Source organism: Oncorhynchus gorbuscha, unplaced genomic scaffold (genome assembly GCF_021184085.1).
Source record: "Oncorhynchus gorbuscha isolate QuinsamMale2020 ecotype Even-year unplaced genomic scaffold, OgorEven_v1.0 Un_scaffold_4462, whole genome shotgun sequence".
NCBI lineage: Eukaryota > Metazoa > Chordata > Actinopteri > Salmoniformes > Salmonidae > Oncorhynchus > Oncorhynchus gorbuscha.
Window position 1 is genome coordinate 1 of NW_025748472.1, and position 15,921 is coordinate 15,921.

Below are 15,921 nucleotides of genomic sequence, written 5' to 3' on the forward strand. Positions count from 1 at the left end.
ATTCCTCCATCTAGTGGACTAAGTCTGACCAGGAGGACAGTGTTACACCCTATTCCTCCCATCTAGTGGTTACACCCTATTCCTCCATCTAGTGGACTAAGTCTGACCAGGAGGACAGTATTACACCCTATTCCTCCATATAGTGGACTACTTCCCAGTGAGCAGGGTCCAATGCCTTTGTCCATTGATGTTGAAATGATGTTGAAATTTGGTCCGTCTGCTCTGGCTTTGATTTCAACAACCACAGACAATGTTTTCTGGTCACCTCTGGTCCAGCCTCAATCTGGTCCCAATAAAGTGTACTGTACAGCACTGCACTGTACTCTATTGTACTGTCCAAACTTGTGAAACAGACATTATGATTGGTTAAGATTTGGTCCGGTTCAGACCAATCAAATGTGGTTTTTATTTGGGGGCGGAGCTCATTAGAATAATGTTCATTTTCAGATTTACATTTTGGTAATTCAGCAGACGCTCTTATCCAGAGAGACTTTCAGTCAGAGCATTCAACTAAGGTACATAAACAATCACACATCACAGTCAAAGCAAGAAAAAATGCACCTTGTTTAAATAAAGGTAAAAAAAAAAAATGTAAGTCCTAAAGAGATTTACAAGGTTATCAAAACGTCACCCCAGGGTAAGAATACACGAAACACAGCCCTTATTCGAAGTGTTTCTAAAATCCACTATGGGGAAAATGAATGGTGGAAAAATGATTGGAACCATTTCCCTGTTTGACCGCTAGGTTTTATGGGTATTATGACTCATAATGTCGTACTCTATACATCTTTTAGACGTAATTTTGCTCACGGGATTTTGACAAGGAGGACAGTGTGGTAGATACTCAAACTGTTTTGTCGTACTGTAGTAACAAAACACACAATTCCTTTTAAAGGTGGATTATGGAGTTGGCTCTGAAAGTGCTTTTGCTTGGCTTGTTTCTGTACAGCACGTACTGTAATAACAAAACACACAAGTCCTTGGCTTGTTTCTGTACAGCACGTACTGTAATAACAAAACACACAAGTCCTTGGCTTGTTTCTGTACAGCACGTACTGTAATAACAAAACACACAAGTCCTTGGCTTGTTTCTGTACAGCACGTACTGTAATAACAAAACACACAAGTTCTTGGCTTGTTTCTGTACAGCACGTACTGTAATAACAAAACACACAAGTCCTTGGCTTGTTTCTGTACAGCACGTACTGTAATAACAAAACACACAAGTTCTTGGCTTGTTTCTGTACAGACACTCAGCACATGAACGTGTTTTTGCTTGGCTTGTTCCTGTACAGACACTCAGCACATGAACGTGTTTTTGCTTGGCTTGTTCCTGTACAGACACTCAGCACATGAACGTGTTTTTGCTTGGCTTGTTCCTGTACAGACACTCAGCACATGAACGTGTTTTTGCTTGGCTTGTTCCTGTACAGACACTCAGCACATGAACGTGTTTTTGCTTGGCTTGTTCCTGTACAGACACTCAGCACATGAACGTGTTTTTGGAATGATAATGAGCAGAGCAGAAGTGAAAACAGCTACCTAGAGGTAAACAGGGACTGAGTGTAGAGTGTAACTCTTCTTACTTCCTCTTTTAGGTCGTGCCCCTCCTCCACAACAAACTCTGTCTGACCCCTTAATACCTAACAAACGGACATTTAGTTTGCCTCCAGACTGAAACAGGGAGGGATTACCTGAACTTGTCCAATAAGAAACGCTTGTTTTTCCTTTTCTGTGGCAAAACGCTTTGCTACGGTATGCAATAATGAATGCCACCCAGTTGATTGGTCCAGTACCTGTTGCACGCTGGAGTTGTCCAGGAAGGAGAGCAGGGATTGGCTATAGGAGCTGGAGGAGGTCTCATTGTTGACCACAGCCACCTGTATTTCTTTGGGGTCTCCTCCGATACACAGACACATCAGAGAGATCTGGATGACTGGCAGCAGGAACTGGAAACACAGGGACCTGGACAGATACCAGACAAGGGGGCAAATACTATTGGAAATCTTTCATTCTCATTCTACTACTACTCCTCTTCGTCATCATCCTCTGCCTCCTCCTCATCATCATCCTCACCACCACCATCATTATAATCGTTATCATCCTCATAAACACCATCACCCTTCATCATCATCACCACTACCATTAGCACTACCACCCTTCATCTACTCCCTCCACAACCACCATCACCCCCCTTAATCATCACCACCACCACCAAAATCACTATCATCATCACTACCACCACCATCATCATCCTCACCCTGGCATTCTCTTCATCCGCACCGTGGTCTTGATAATCAGAGCTGCGATGTTCCTCCACTTTGGCATCACATGCCTGACTCGTACCTTCCAGTCCGCTACACACACACACACACGCACACGCACACGCACGCACGCACATGCACACACACGCACACACACACACACACACACACACACACACACACACACACACACACACACACACACACACACACACACACACACACACACACACACACACACACACACACACACACACACAGTTTAAGCAGCAATGTTCAGCAATATTCGTCTACAGTGTAGTGTCCATACAACCCTACATTTACCTGAGTATATACAGTATAGTGTCCATATAACCCTACATTTACCTGAGTATATACAGTGTAGTGTCCATGCAACCCTACATTTACCTGAGTATATACAGTGTAGTGTCTATACAACCCTACATTTACCTGAGTATATACAGTGTAGTGTCCATACAACCCTACATTTACCTGAGTATATACAGTGTAGTGTCCATGCAACCCTACATTTACCTGAGTATATACAGTGTTGTGTCCATACAACCCTACATTTACCTGAGTATATACAGTGTAGTGTCCATACAACCCTACATTTACCTGAGTATATACAGTATAGTGTCCATACAACCCTACATTTACCTGAGTATATACAGTGTAGTGTCCATACAACCCTACATTTACCTGAGTATATACAGTATAGTGTCCATACAACCCTACATTTACCTGAGTATTTGGGCAGCTCTTCTACTGGTCCCGATCCGGCTCCCAGGATTGGTAGACTCTCGTCCCGGCCGCTCTCGAATGATTGGCTGCTCTCTAGGACCCCGCCCAGAGGGGAGGTGCTGTGTTTGGAGTCCACCTGGTCTGAGGTCTCACACAGCTGCAGGAAGGCTTTCTCCAGGGTCTGCAGTGGGTGGATGGGGCAGTAGAGGAGATAGACAACACAGTCACTTGAACACACAGATAACACAGTCAAGGGTTTATATGATCAGTGGTCAACACAGAAAGCAGTCAACACAGTCAGACGTCTCAGATAGCTGTAGGAGTCAGTGGGTGGGTGGTAGGAGGAAATAGGGTCAATGTAGGGCTACTGTTAACAGGACTGTTGTCTAGTGGTGATAAAGAGTTACTGTTAACAGGACTGTTGTCTAGTGGTGATAAAGAGTTACTGTTAACAGGACTGTTGTCTAGTGGTGATAAAGGGTTACTGTTGTCTAGTGGTGATAAAGAGTTACTGTTAACAGGACTGTTGTCTAGTGGTGATAAAGAGTTACTGTTAACAGGACTGTTGTCTAGTGGTGATAAAGGGTTACTGTTGTCTAGTGGTGATAAAGAGTTACTGTTAACAGGACTGTTGTCTAGTGGTGATAAAGGGTTACTGTTGTCTAGTGGTGATAAAGGGTTACTGTTAACAGGACTGTTGTCTAGTGGTGATAAAGAGTTACTGTTAACAGGACTGTTGTCTAGTGGTGATAAAGGGTTACTGTTGTCTAGTGGTGATAAAGGGTTACTGTTGTCTAGTGGTGATAAAGGGTTACTGTTGTCTAGTGGTGATAAAGAGTTACTGTTAACAGGACTGTTGTCTAGTGGTGATAAAGGGTTACTGTTGTCTAGTGGTGATAAAGGGTTACTGTTAACAGGACTGTTGTCTAGTGGTGATAAAGGGTTACTGTTAACAGGACTGTTGTCTAGTGGTGATAAAGAGTTACTGTTAACAGGACTGTTGTCTAGTGGTGATAAAGGGTTACTGTTAACAGGACTGTTGTCTAGTGGTGATAAAGGGTTACTGTTGTCTAGTGGTGATAAAGAGTTACTGTTAACAGGACTGTTGTCTAGTGGTGATAAAGGGTTACTGCTAGCAGGACTGTTGTCTAGTGGTGATAAAGGGTTACTGTTAACAGGACTGTTGTGTAGTGGTGATAAAGGGTTACTGTTAACAGGACTGTTGTCTAGTGGTGATAAAGGGTTACTGTTAACAGGACTGTTGTCTAGTGGTGATAAAGGGTTACTGTTAACAGGACTGTTGTCTAGTGGTGATAAAGGGTTACTGTTAACAGGACTGTTGTCTAGTGGTGATAAAGGGTTACTGTTGTCTAGTGGTGATAAAGGGTTACTGTTGTCTAGTGGTGATAAAGGGTTACTGTTGTCTAGTGGTGATAAAGGGTTACTGTTGTCTAGTGGTGATAAAGGGTTACTGTTGTCTAGTGGTGATAAAGGGTTACTGTTGTCTAGTGGTGATAAAGGGTTACTGTTGTCTAGTGGTGATAAAGGGTTACTGTTAACAGGACTGTTGTCTAGTGGTGATAAAGGGTTACTGTTAACAGGACTGTTGTCTAGTGGTGATAAAGGGTTACTGTTAACAGGACTGTTGTCTAGTGGTGATAAAGGGTTACTGTTAACGGGACTGTTGTCTAGTGGTGATAAAGGGTTACTGTTGTCTAGTGGTGATAAAGGGTTACTGTTAACAGGACTGTTGTCTAGTGGTGATAAAGGGTTACTGTTAACAAGACTGTTGTCTAGTGGTGATAAAGGGTTACTGTTAACAGGACTGTTGTCTAGTGGTGATAAAGGGTTACTGTTAACAGGACTGTTGTCTAGTGGTGATAAATGGTTACTGTTAACAGGACTGTTGTCTAGTGGTGATAAAGGGTTACTGCTAGCAGGACTGTTATCTAGTGGTGATAAAGGGTTACTGTTAACAGGACTGTTGTCTAGTGATGATAAAGGGTTACTGCTAACAGGACTGTTGTCTAGTGGTGATAAATGGTTACTGTTAACAGGACTGTTGTCTAGTGGTGATAAAGGGTTACTGCTAGCAGGACTGTTATCTAGTGGTGATAAAGGGTTACTGTTAACAGGACTGTTGTCTAGTGGTGATAAAGGGTTACTGTTAACAGGACTGTTGTCTAGTGGTGATAAAGGGTTACTGTTAACAGGACTGTTGTCTAGTGGTGATAAAGGGTTACTGCTAGCAGGACTGTTATCTAGTGGTGATAAAGGGTTACTGTTAACAGGACTGTTGTCTAGTGGTGATAAAGGGTTACTGTTAACAGGACTGTTGTCTAGTGGTGATAAAGGGTTACTGTTAACAGGACTGTTGTCTAGTGGTGATAAAGGGTTACTGCTAGCAGGACTGTTATCTAGTGGTGATAAAGGGTTACTGTTAACAGGACTGTTGTCTAGTGGTGATAAAGGGTTACTGTTAACAGGACTGTTGTCTAGTGGTGATAAAGGGTTACTGTTAACAGGACTGTTGTCTAGTGATGATAAAGGGTTACTGCTAGCAGGACTGTTATCTAGTGGTGATAAAGGGTTACTGTTAACAGGACTGTTGTCTAGTGGTGATAAAGGGTTACTGTTAACAGGACTGTTGTCTAGTGGTGATAAAGGGTTACTGTTGTCTAGTGGTGATAAAGGGTTACTGTTAACAGGACTGTTGTCTAGTGGTGATAAAGGGTTACTGCTAGCAGGACTGTTATCTAGTGGTGATAAAGGGTTACTGTTAACAGGACTGTTGTCTAGTGGTGATAAAGGGTTACTGTTAACAGGACTGTTGTCTAGTGGTGATAAAGGGTTACTGCTAGCAGGACTGTTATCTAGTGGTGATAAAGGGTTACTGTTAACAGGACTGTTGTCTAGTGGTGATAAAGGGTTACTGTTAACAGGACTGTTGTCTAGTGGTGATAAAGGGTTACTGTTGTCTAGTGGTGATAAAGGGTTACTGTTAACAGGACTGTTGTCTAGTGGTGATAAAGGGTTACTGCTAGCAGGACTGTTATCTAGTGGTGATAAAGGGTTACTGTTAACAGGACTGTTGTGTAGTGGTGATAAAGGGTTATTGTTGTCTAGTGGTGATAAAGGGTTACTGTTAACAGGACTGTTGTCTAGTGGTGATAAAGAGTTACTGTTAGCAAACCCAAAAAATTAACTGGACACAAAGGCAACAGTCAAGAGTTAAAATGCCAACAAAAATGCTAGACTTCAACACGGATAGATGTCAATTCTATTAGTAGTCCACTCCGTCAGCAGTCCACTCAGTCAGCAGTCCACTCCGTCAGCAGTCCACTCCGTCAGCAGTCCACTCCGTCAGCAGTCCACTCCGTCAGCAGTCCACTCTGTCAGCAGTCCACTCCGTCAGCAGTCCACTCCGTCAGCAGTCCACTCTGTCAGCAGTCCACTCCGTCAGCAGTCCACTCTGTCAGTAGTCCACTTCGTCAGCAGTCCACTCCGTCAGCAGTCCACTCCGTCAGCAGTCCACTCCGTCAGCAGTCCACTCTGTCAGCAGTCCACTCCGTCAGCAGTCCACTCCGTCAGCAGTCCACTCCGTCAGCAGTCCACTCTGTCAGCAGTCCACTCCGTCAGCAGTCCACTCCGTCAGCAGTCCACTCCGTCAGCAGTCCACTCAGTCAGCAGTCCACTCCGTCAGCAGTCCACTCCATCAGCAGTCCACTCCGTCAGCAGTCCACTCTGTCAGCAGTCCACTCTGTCAGCAGTCCACTCCGTCAGCAGTCCACTCCGTCAGCAGTCCACTCTGTCAGCAGTCCACTCCGTCAGCAGTCCACTCAGTCAGCAGTCCACTCCGTCAGCAGTCCACTCCATCAGCAGTCCACTCTGTCAGCAGTCCACTCCGTCAGCAGTCCACTCTGTCAGTAGTCCACTCTGTCAGTAGTCCACTCCACTCTGTCAGTAGTCCACTCCGTCAGCAGTCCACTCCACTCTGTCAGCAGTCCACTCCGTCAGCAGTCCACTCTGTCAGCAGTCCACTCCGTCAGCAGTCCACTCCGTCAGCAGTCCACTCTGTCAGCAGTCCACTCTGTCAGCAGTCCACTTCGTCAGCAGTCCACTCCGTCAGCAGTCCACTTTGTTGTAGGGTACTCACCGGTGCATTGTGCTGTTTCATCATGGTTTCTGGATGTCCCTCGGCCAACAGTCGGCCATTCCTCATCAGACCCACCTGGAGAGATAGAAAACAGCAGGGTTATTTACAATGGAGTTGAGGAAGGAGGCGAGGAGAGAGGATGTGAGGAATCAAGGAAAGATTAAAGAAATAGCCTTAGTCAAGAATGTTCCTGTAGGACAGGTCTTAGTGTGACAGGAGAGATATCTGCTCATGGTATAATTATATAACGTCAGGTGGTGAAGGCTCAGGCCCAGTCATCATGTCACCTATGTCCTAGTTGGTTTGCTCTCTCTGTGAACACTGGAGCCGTGTAGCTACTGAGGGAGGGGCCTGATTCAGTCGTTGGAGTCATATCAAACATTGTGGAAAAAGTCACCACATTGGGTGATACATAACTTTCTCACTGTAAACTGAATAAAGAAATGATTCAAATAGTGGCTAGAGAGTAGCTATCCTCTATCAATCTTAGGTATTTGTTAATGTTGTTATCTGCATTGGGCCATTGACAAACTGATGACCAACAAGGTGTTTATAATGAAGCCATGAGTTCTTATGGATGAATATAACACAGAGGTAGAACTGTAGAGTAGAACACAGAGGTAGAACTGTAGAGTAGAACACAGAGGTAGAACTGTAGACTAGAACACAGAGGTAGAACTGTAGAGTAGAACACAGAGGTAGAACTGTAGAGTAGAACACAGAGGTAGAACTGTAGAGTAGAACACAGAGGTAGAACTGTAGAGTAGAACACAGAGGTAGAACTGTAGAGTAGAACACAGAGGTAGTACAATAGACTAGAACACAGAGGTAGTACAGTAGACTAGAACACAGAGGTAGTACAGTAGACTAGAACACAGAGGTAGTACAGTAGACTAGAACACAGAGGTAGAACTGTAGACTAGAACACAGAGGTAGAACTGTAGAGTAGAACACAGAGGTAGTACAATAGACTAGAACACAGAGGTAGTACAGTAGACTAGAACACAGAGGTAGTACAATAGACTAGAACACAGAGGTAGTACAGTAGACTAGAACACAGAGGTAGTACAGTAGACTAGAACACAGAGGTAGTACAGTAGACTAGAACACAGAGGTAGAACTGTAGAGTAGAACACAGAGGTAGAACTGTAGACTAGAACACAGAGGTAGTACAATAGACTAGAACACAGAGGTAGAACTGTAGACTAGAACACAGAGGTAGAACTGTAGAGTAGAACACAGAGGTAGAACTGTAGACTAGAACACAGAGGTAGAACTGTAGAGTAGAAGACAGAGGTAGAACTGTAGAGTAGAACACAGAGGTAGAACTGTAGACTAGAACACAGAGGTAGTACAATAGACTAGAACACAGAGGTAGAACTGTAGAGTAGAAGACAGAGGTAGAACTGTAGAGTAGAACACAGAGGTAGTACAATAGACTAGAACACAGAGGTAGTACTGAAGAGTAGAACACAGAGGTAGAACTGTAGAGTAGAACACAGAGGTAGTACAGTAGAGTAGAACACAGAGGTAGAACTGTAGACTAGAACACAGAGGTAGTACTGAAGAGTAGAACACAGAGGTAGTACTGAAGAGTAGAACACAGAGGTAGAACTGTAGACTAGAACACACTGTGGTAATAGAATGTGCCCTAAATACAGTCTGAATACATTACACAGGTGGTACAAGGAACCACTGTGTCCCAAATGGCACCCTATTCCCTATTTCGTGCACTACTTTTAACCTGAGCCTTATGGGTCCTGGTAGAAAGTAGTGCACTATAATAATAATAATGATATGGTGCCATTTGGAACATAGAGAGTCTTATCAGTGTGTTTCCAGTCAGATCTGTGTTGAGTGTGAGAAGCTAAATGCAGAATACAGTACTATGCACTTCACACTACTTTCACTTCTGCCTTAGTGGTTCAGCAGGACAATGCAACTGGCTACAATAGAGAAGTGAGAACTGATCCATCTCTCTGGTTAACAACATCTGCTAAATTACTCAGATGTAAATGTCTGTCTCGTGGTAATAGGTTAGAGGGGATGGAATACAGTAGGCAGAAGTTGTCTAAATGTCTGTCTCGTGGTAATAGGTTAGAGGGGAGGGAATACAGTAGGTAGAAGTTGTCTAAATGTCTGTCTCATGGTAATAGGTTAGAGGGGATGGAATACAGTAGGTAGAAGTTGTCTAAATGTCTGTCTCGTGGTAATAGGTTAGAGGGGATGGAATACAGTAGGTAGAAGTATTCTAAATGTCTGTCTCGTGGTAATAGGTCAGAGGGAATACAGTAGGCAGAAGTTGTCTAAATGTCTGTCTCATGGTAATAGGTCAGAGGGAATACAGTAGGCAGAAGTTGTCTAAATGTCTGTCTCGTGGTAATAGGTCAGAGGGAATACAGTAGGTAGAAGTTGTCTAAATGTCTGTCTCGTGGTAATAGGTCAGAGGGAATACAGTAGGCAGAAGTTGTCTAAATGTCTGTCTCGTGGTAATAGGTCAGGGGGAATACAGTAGGTAGAAGTTGTCTAAATGTCTGTCTCGTGGTAATAGGTTAGAGGGGATGGAATACAGTAGGCAGAAGTTGTCTAAATGTCTGTCTCGTGGTAATAGGTCAGAGGGAATACAGTAGGCAGAAGTTGTCTAAATGTCTGTCTCATGGTAATAGGTCAGAGGGAATACAGTAGGCAGTGTCTGTCTCGTGGTAATAGGTCAGAGGGAATACAGTAGGCAGAAGTTGTCTAAATGTCTGTCTCGTGGTAATAGGTTAGAGGGAATACAGTAGGCAGAAGTTGTCTAAATGTCTGTCTCATGGTAATAGGTCAGAGGGAATACAGTAGGCAGTGTCTGTCTCGTGGTAATAGGTTAGAGGGAATACAGTAGGCAGAAGTTGTCTAAATGTCTCGTGGTAATAGGTCAGAGGGAATACAGTAGGCAGAAGTTGTCTAAATGTCTGTCTCGTGGTAATAGGTCAGAGGGAATACAGTAGGCAGAAGTTGTCTAAATGTCTGTCTCATGGTAATAGGTCAGAGGGAATACAGTAGGCAGAAGTTGTCTAAATGTCTGTCTCATGGTAATAGGTCAGAGGGGATGGAATACAGTAGGCAGAAGTTGTCTAAATGTCTGTCTCGTGGTAATAGGTTAGAGGGAATACAGTAGGCAGAAGTTGTCTAAATGTCTGTCTCGTGGTAATAGGTTAGAGGGAATACAGTAGGCAGAAGTTGTCTAAATGTCTGTCTCGTGGTAATAGGTCAGAGGGAATACAGTAGGCAGAAGTTGTCTAAATGTCTGTCTCGTGGTAATAGGTTAGAGGGAATACAGTAGGCAGAAGTTGTCTAAATGTCTGTCTCATGGTAATAGGTCAGAGGGAATACAGTAGGCAGAAGTTGTCTAAATGTCTGTCTCGTGGTAATAGGTTAGAGGGAATACAGTAGGCAGAAGTTGTCTAAATGTCTGTCTCGTGGTAATAGGTCAGAGGGAATACAGTAGGCAGAAGTTGTCTAAATGTCTGTCTCATGGTAATAGGTTAGAGGGGATGGAATACAGTAGGCAGAAGTTGTCTAAATGTCTGTCTCATGGTAATAGGTCAGAGGGAATACAGTAGGCAGAAGTTGCCACTAACCACTGATACCTCAGGCACAGGGTCAGATATGTTCCAACCCTATATTGATACAGCTCTATGGGGGCTACATGTAATCTGATCTTAGATCTGTATTGTAAAGGACATCTATTACGCGTACCAAGAGGCACCCTATTCCCTATTTAGTGCACTACTTTTGACCAGGGCCCATTGAGGCAAATAACCAGATATACTGTGAAGACTTTCTCCTTTGGTTTTCTGTACATATTCACATCAGTTATTTACAGACAATCTACTGTATATTCTTACTGTATGGTTTTTTTTCATCTGCTTATGAATCAGCTTACGAATCTGTTCATAAAATCTGCTCATGAATCTGCTCATGAAATCTGTTCACGAAATCTATTCACGAAATCTGTTCATGAATCTGCTCATGAAATCTGTTCATGAATCTGCTCATGAATCAGCTTACGAATCAGTTCATGAAATCTGTTCATGAATCAGCTTACGAATCAGTTCATGAAATCTGCTCATGAATCTGCTCATGAAATCTGTTCATGAAATCTGTTCATGAATCAGCTTACGAATCAGTTCATGAAATCTGCTCATGAATCTGCTCATGAAATCTGTTCATAAAATCTGCTCATGAATCTGCTCATGAAATCTGTTCATAAAATCTGCTCATGAATCTGCTCATGAAATCTGTTCACGAAATCTATTCACGAAATCTGTTCATGAATCTGCTCATGAATCTGTTCATGAATCTGTTAAGAATACAATATGAGCAAGCATATGGATCTTAAACAACCACTTTACTCAAATGAAGCTCTAAGCAGATATGAACAAATAAGGCATGTAAATACTGTAGTATTCAGTACTGTAGTTCATGGTCTATGTGGTACAGGACCAAAACATCCCTCAGTACTGTAGTTCATGGTCTATGTGGTACAGGACCAAAACATCCCCTCAGTACTGTAGTTCATGGTCTATGTGGTACAGGACCAAAACATCCCCTCAGTACTGTAGTTCATGGTCTATGTGGTACAGGACCAAAACATCCCCTCAGTACTGTAGTTCATGGTCTATGTGGTACAGGACCAAAACATCCCCTCAGTACTGTAGTTCATGTGGTACAGGACCAAATTATCTCTCAGTACTGTAGTTCATGGTCTATGTGGTACAGGACCAAATCATCTCTCAGTACTGTAGTTCATGGTCTATGTGGTACAGGACCAAAACATCTCTCAGTACTGTAGTTCATGGTCTACGTGGTACAGGACCAAAACATCCCTCAGTACAGTAGTTCATGTGGTACAGGACCAAAACATCCCTCAGTACTGTAGTTCATGTGGTACAGGACCAAAACATCCCTCAGTACTGTAGTTCATGTGGTACAGGACCAAAACATCCCTCAGTACTGTAGTTCATGTGGTACAGGACCAAAACATCCCTCAGTACTGTAGTTCATGTGGTACAGGACCAAAACATCCTCAGTACTGTAGTTCATGTGGTACAGGACCAAAACATCCCTCAGTACTGTAGTTCATGTGGTACAGGACCAAAACATCTCCTCAGTACTGTAGTTCATGTGGTACAGGACCAAAACATCCCTCAGTACTGTAGTTCATGTGGTACAGGACCAAAACATCCCTCAGTACTGTAGTTCATGTGGTACAGGACCAAAACATCCCTCAGTACTGTAGTTCATGTGGTACAGGACCAAAACATCCCTCAGTACTGTAGTTCATGTGGTACAGGACCAGTAAGTTCATACAGGACCCTCAGTACTGTAGTTCATGTACAGGTGGTAGTTCAGGACCAAAACATCCCTCAGTACTGTAGTTCATGTGGTACAGGACCAAAACATCTCCTCAGTACTGTAGTTCATGTGGTACAGGACCAAAACATCTCCTCAGTACTGTAGTTCATGTGGTACAGGACCAAAACATCCCTCAGTACTGTAGTTCATGTGGTACAGGACCAAAACATCCCTCAGTACTGTAGTTCATGTGGTACAGGACCAAAACATCTCCTCAGTACTGTAGTTCATGTGGTACAGGACCAAAACATCCTCAGTACTGTAGTTCATGTGGTACAGGACCAAAACATCCCTCAGTACTGTAGTTCATGTGGTACAGGACCAAAACATCCCTCAGTACTGTAGTTCATGTGGTACAGGACCAAAACATCCCTCAGTACTGTAGTTCATGTGGTACAGGACCAAAACATCCCTCAGTACTGTAGTTCATGTGGTACAGGACCAAAACATCCTCAGTACTGTAGTTCATGTGGTACAGGACCAAAACATCCCTCAGTACTGTAGTTCATGTGGTACAGGACCAAAACATCCTCAGTACTGTAGTTCATGTGGTACAGGACCAAAACATCCCTCAGTACTGTAGTTCATGTGGTACAGGACCAAAACATCCTCAGTACTGTAGTTCATGTGGTACAGGACCAAACATCCCTCAGTACTGTAGTTCATGTGGTACAGGACCAAAACATCCCTCAGTACTGTAGTTCATGTGGTACAGGACCAAAACATCCCTCAGTACTGTAGTTCATGTGGTACAGGACCAAAACATCTCCTCAGTACTGTAGTTCATGTGGTACAGGACCAAAACATCCCTCAGTACTGTAGTTCATGTGGTACAGGACCAAAACATCCCTCAGTACTGTAGTTCATGTGGTACAGGACCAAAACATCCCTCAGTACTGTAGTTCATGTGGTACAGGACCAAAACATCTCCTCAGTACTGTAGTTCATGGTACAGGACCAAAACATCCCTCAGTACAGTAGTTCATGTGGTAAGGACCAAAACATCCCTCAGTACTGTAGTTCATGTGGTACAGGACCAAAACATCCCTCAGTACTGTAGTTCATGTGGTACAGGACCAAAACATCCCTCAGTACTGTAGTTCATGTGGTACAGGACCAAAACATACCCTCAGACCAAACATCCCTGTAGTTCATGTGGTACAGGACCAAAACATCCCTCAGTACTGTAGTTCATGTGGTACAGGACCAAAACATCCCTCAGTACTGTAGTTCATGTGGTACAGGACCAAAACATCCCTCAGTACTGTAGTTCATGTGGTACAGGACCAAAACATCCTCAGTACTGTAGTTCATTCATGTGGTACAGGACCAAAACATCCCTCAGTACTGTAGTTCATGTGGTACAGGACCAAAACATCCCTCAGTACTGTAGTTCATGTGGTACAGGACCAAAACATCCCTCAGTACTGTAGTTCATGTGGTACAGGACCAAAACATCCCTCAGTACTGTAGTTCATGTGGTACAGGACCAAAACATCCCTCAGTACTGTAGTTCATGTGGTACAGGACCAAAACATCCTCAGTACTGTAGTTCATGTGGTACAGGACCAAAACATCCCTCAGTACTGTAGTTCATGTGGTACAGGACCAAAACATCTCCTCAGTACTGTAGTTCATGTGGTACAGGACCAAAACATCCCTCAGTACTGTAGTTCATGTGGTACAGGACCAAAACATCCCTCAGTACTGTAGTTCATGTGGTACAGGACCAAAACATCCTCAGTACTGTAGTTCATGTGGTACAGGACCAAAACATCCCTCAGTACTGTAGTTCATGTGGTACAGGACCAAAACATCCCTCAGTACTGTAGTTCATGTGGTACAGGACCAAAACATCCCTCAGTACTGTAGTTCATGTGGTACAGGACCAAAACATCCCTCAGTACTGTAGTTCATGTGGTACAGGACCAAAACATCCCTCAGTACTGTAGTTCATGTGGTACAGGACCAAAACATCCTCAGTACTGTAGTTCATGTGGTACAGGACCAAAACATCCTCAGTACTGTAGTTCATGTGGTACAGGACCAAAACATCTCCTCAGTACTGTAGTTCATGTGGTACAGGACCAAAACATCCCCTCAGTACTGTAGTTCATGTGGTACAGGACCAAAACATCCCCTCAGTACTGTAGTTCATGTGGTACAGGACCAAAACATCCCCTCAGTACTGTAGTTCATGTGGTACAGGACCAAAACATCCCTCAGTACTGTAGTTCATGTGGTACAGGACCAAAACATCCCTCAGTACTGTAGTTCATGTGGTACAGGACCAAAACATCTCCTCAGTACTGTAGTTCATGTGGTACAGGACCAAAACATCCCTCAGTACTGTAGTTCATGTGGTACAGGACCAAAACATCCCTCAGTACTGTAGTTCATGTGGTACAGGACCAAAACATCCCTCAGTACCACATCCTTCATGTCTGTCCCCTTCACCACTTTTATCACATTTCATTTCCTCGCCGAGGAAAAAGGCTGCTCAGAAACAAACATCATCTCAGAGGAAAACCAGGAAAAAGGCTGCTCAGAAACAAACATCATCTCAGAGGAAAACCAGGAAAAAGGCTGCTCAGAAACAAACATCATCTCAGAGGAAAACCAGGAAAAAGGCTGCTCAGAAACAAACATCATCTCAGAGGAAAACCAGGAAAAAAGGCTGCTCAGAAACAAACATCATCTCAGAGGAAAACCAGGAAAAAGGCTGCTCAGAAACAAACATCATCTCAGAGGAAAACCAGGAAAAAGGCTGCTCAGAAACAAACATCATCTCAGAGGAAAACCAGGAAAAAGGCTGCTCAGAAACAAACATCATCTCAGAGGAAAACCAGGAAAAAGGCTGCTCAGAAACAAACATCATCTCAGAGGAAAACCAGGAAAAAGGTTTTACAGGAACCTAATCTGTAGATTTACAGAGCAGTAGCTCCTAGGCATTAGACTTTGAACCATAGCGAATGAACACTACTACCGTAATTGCTGGACTATAAGCCGCTACTTTATTCCCACGCTTTGAACCTCGCGGTTTATACAATGACGAGGCTAATTTATGGATTTTTCCCGCTTTCACAAGATTCATGGCGCCAAAAAACTGAGCACCGTCACATAATGTGATGTAAATCGAGCGCGCTCAAACTTCCCATCATTCTGATTACGGTAGTCATTTTGTCACCCTCATCATGGCAAAGACACGGAGAAATGCATATGATGCAGCTTTCAAGTTGAAGGCGATCGATCTGGCTGTTGGAAAAGGAAATAGAGCTGCTGCACGGGAGCTTGGCCTTAATGAGTCGATGATAAGACGTTGGAAACAGCAGCGTGAGGAACTGACTCAGTGCAAAAAGA

General features: G+C 43.5%; 1 pseudogene; it reads right to left on the minus strand.

The window, feature by feature from the left end:
- Window positions 1-1,796: 1,796 nt before the first annotated feature.
- Window positions 1,797-15,921, minus strand: part of LOC124028583 — a 30,388-nt pseudogene continuing 16,263 nt past the window's right edge.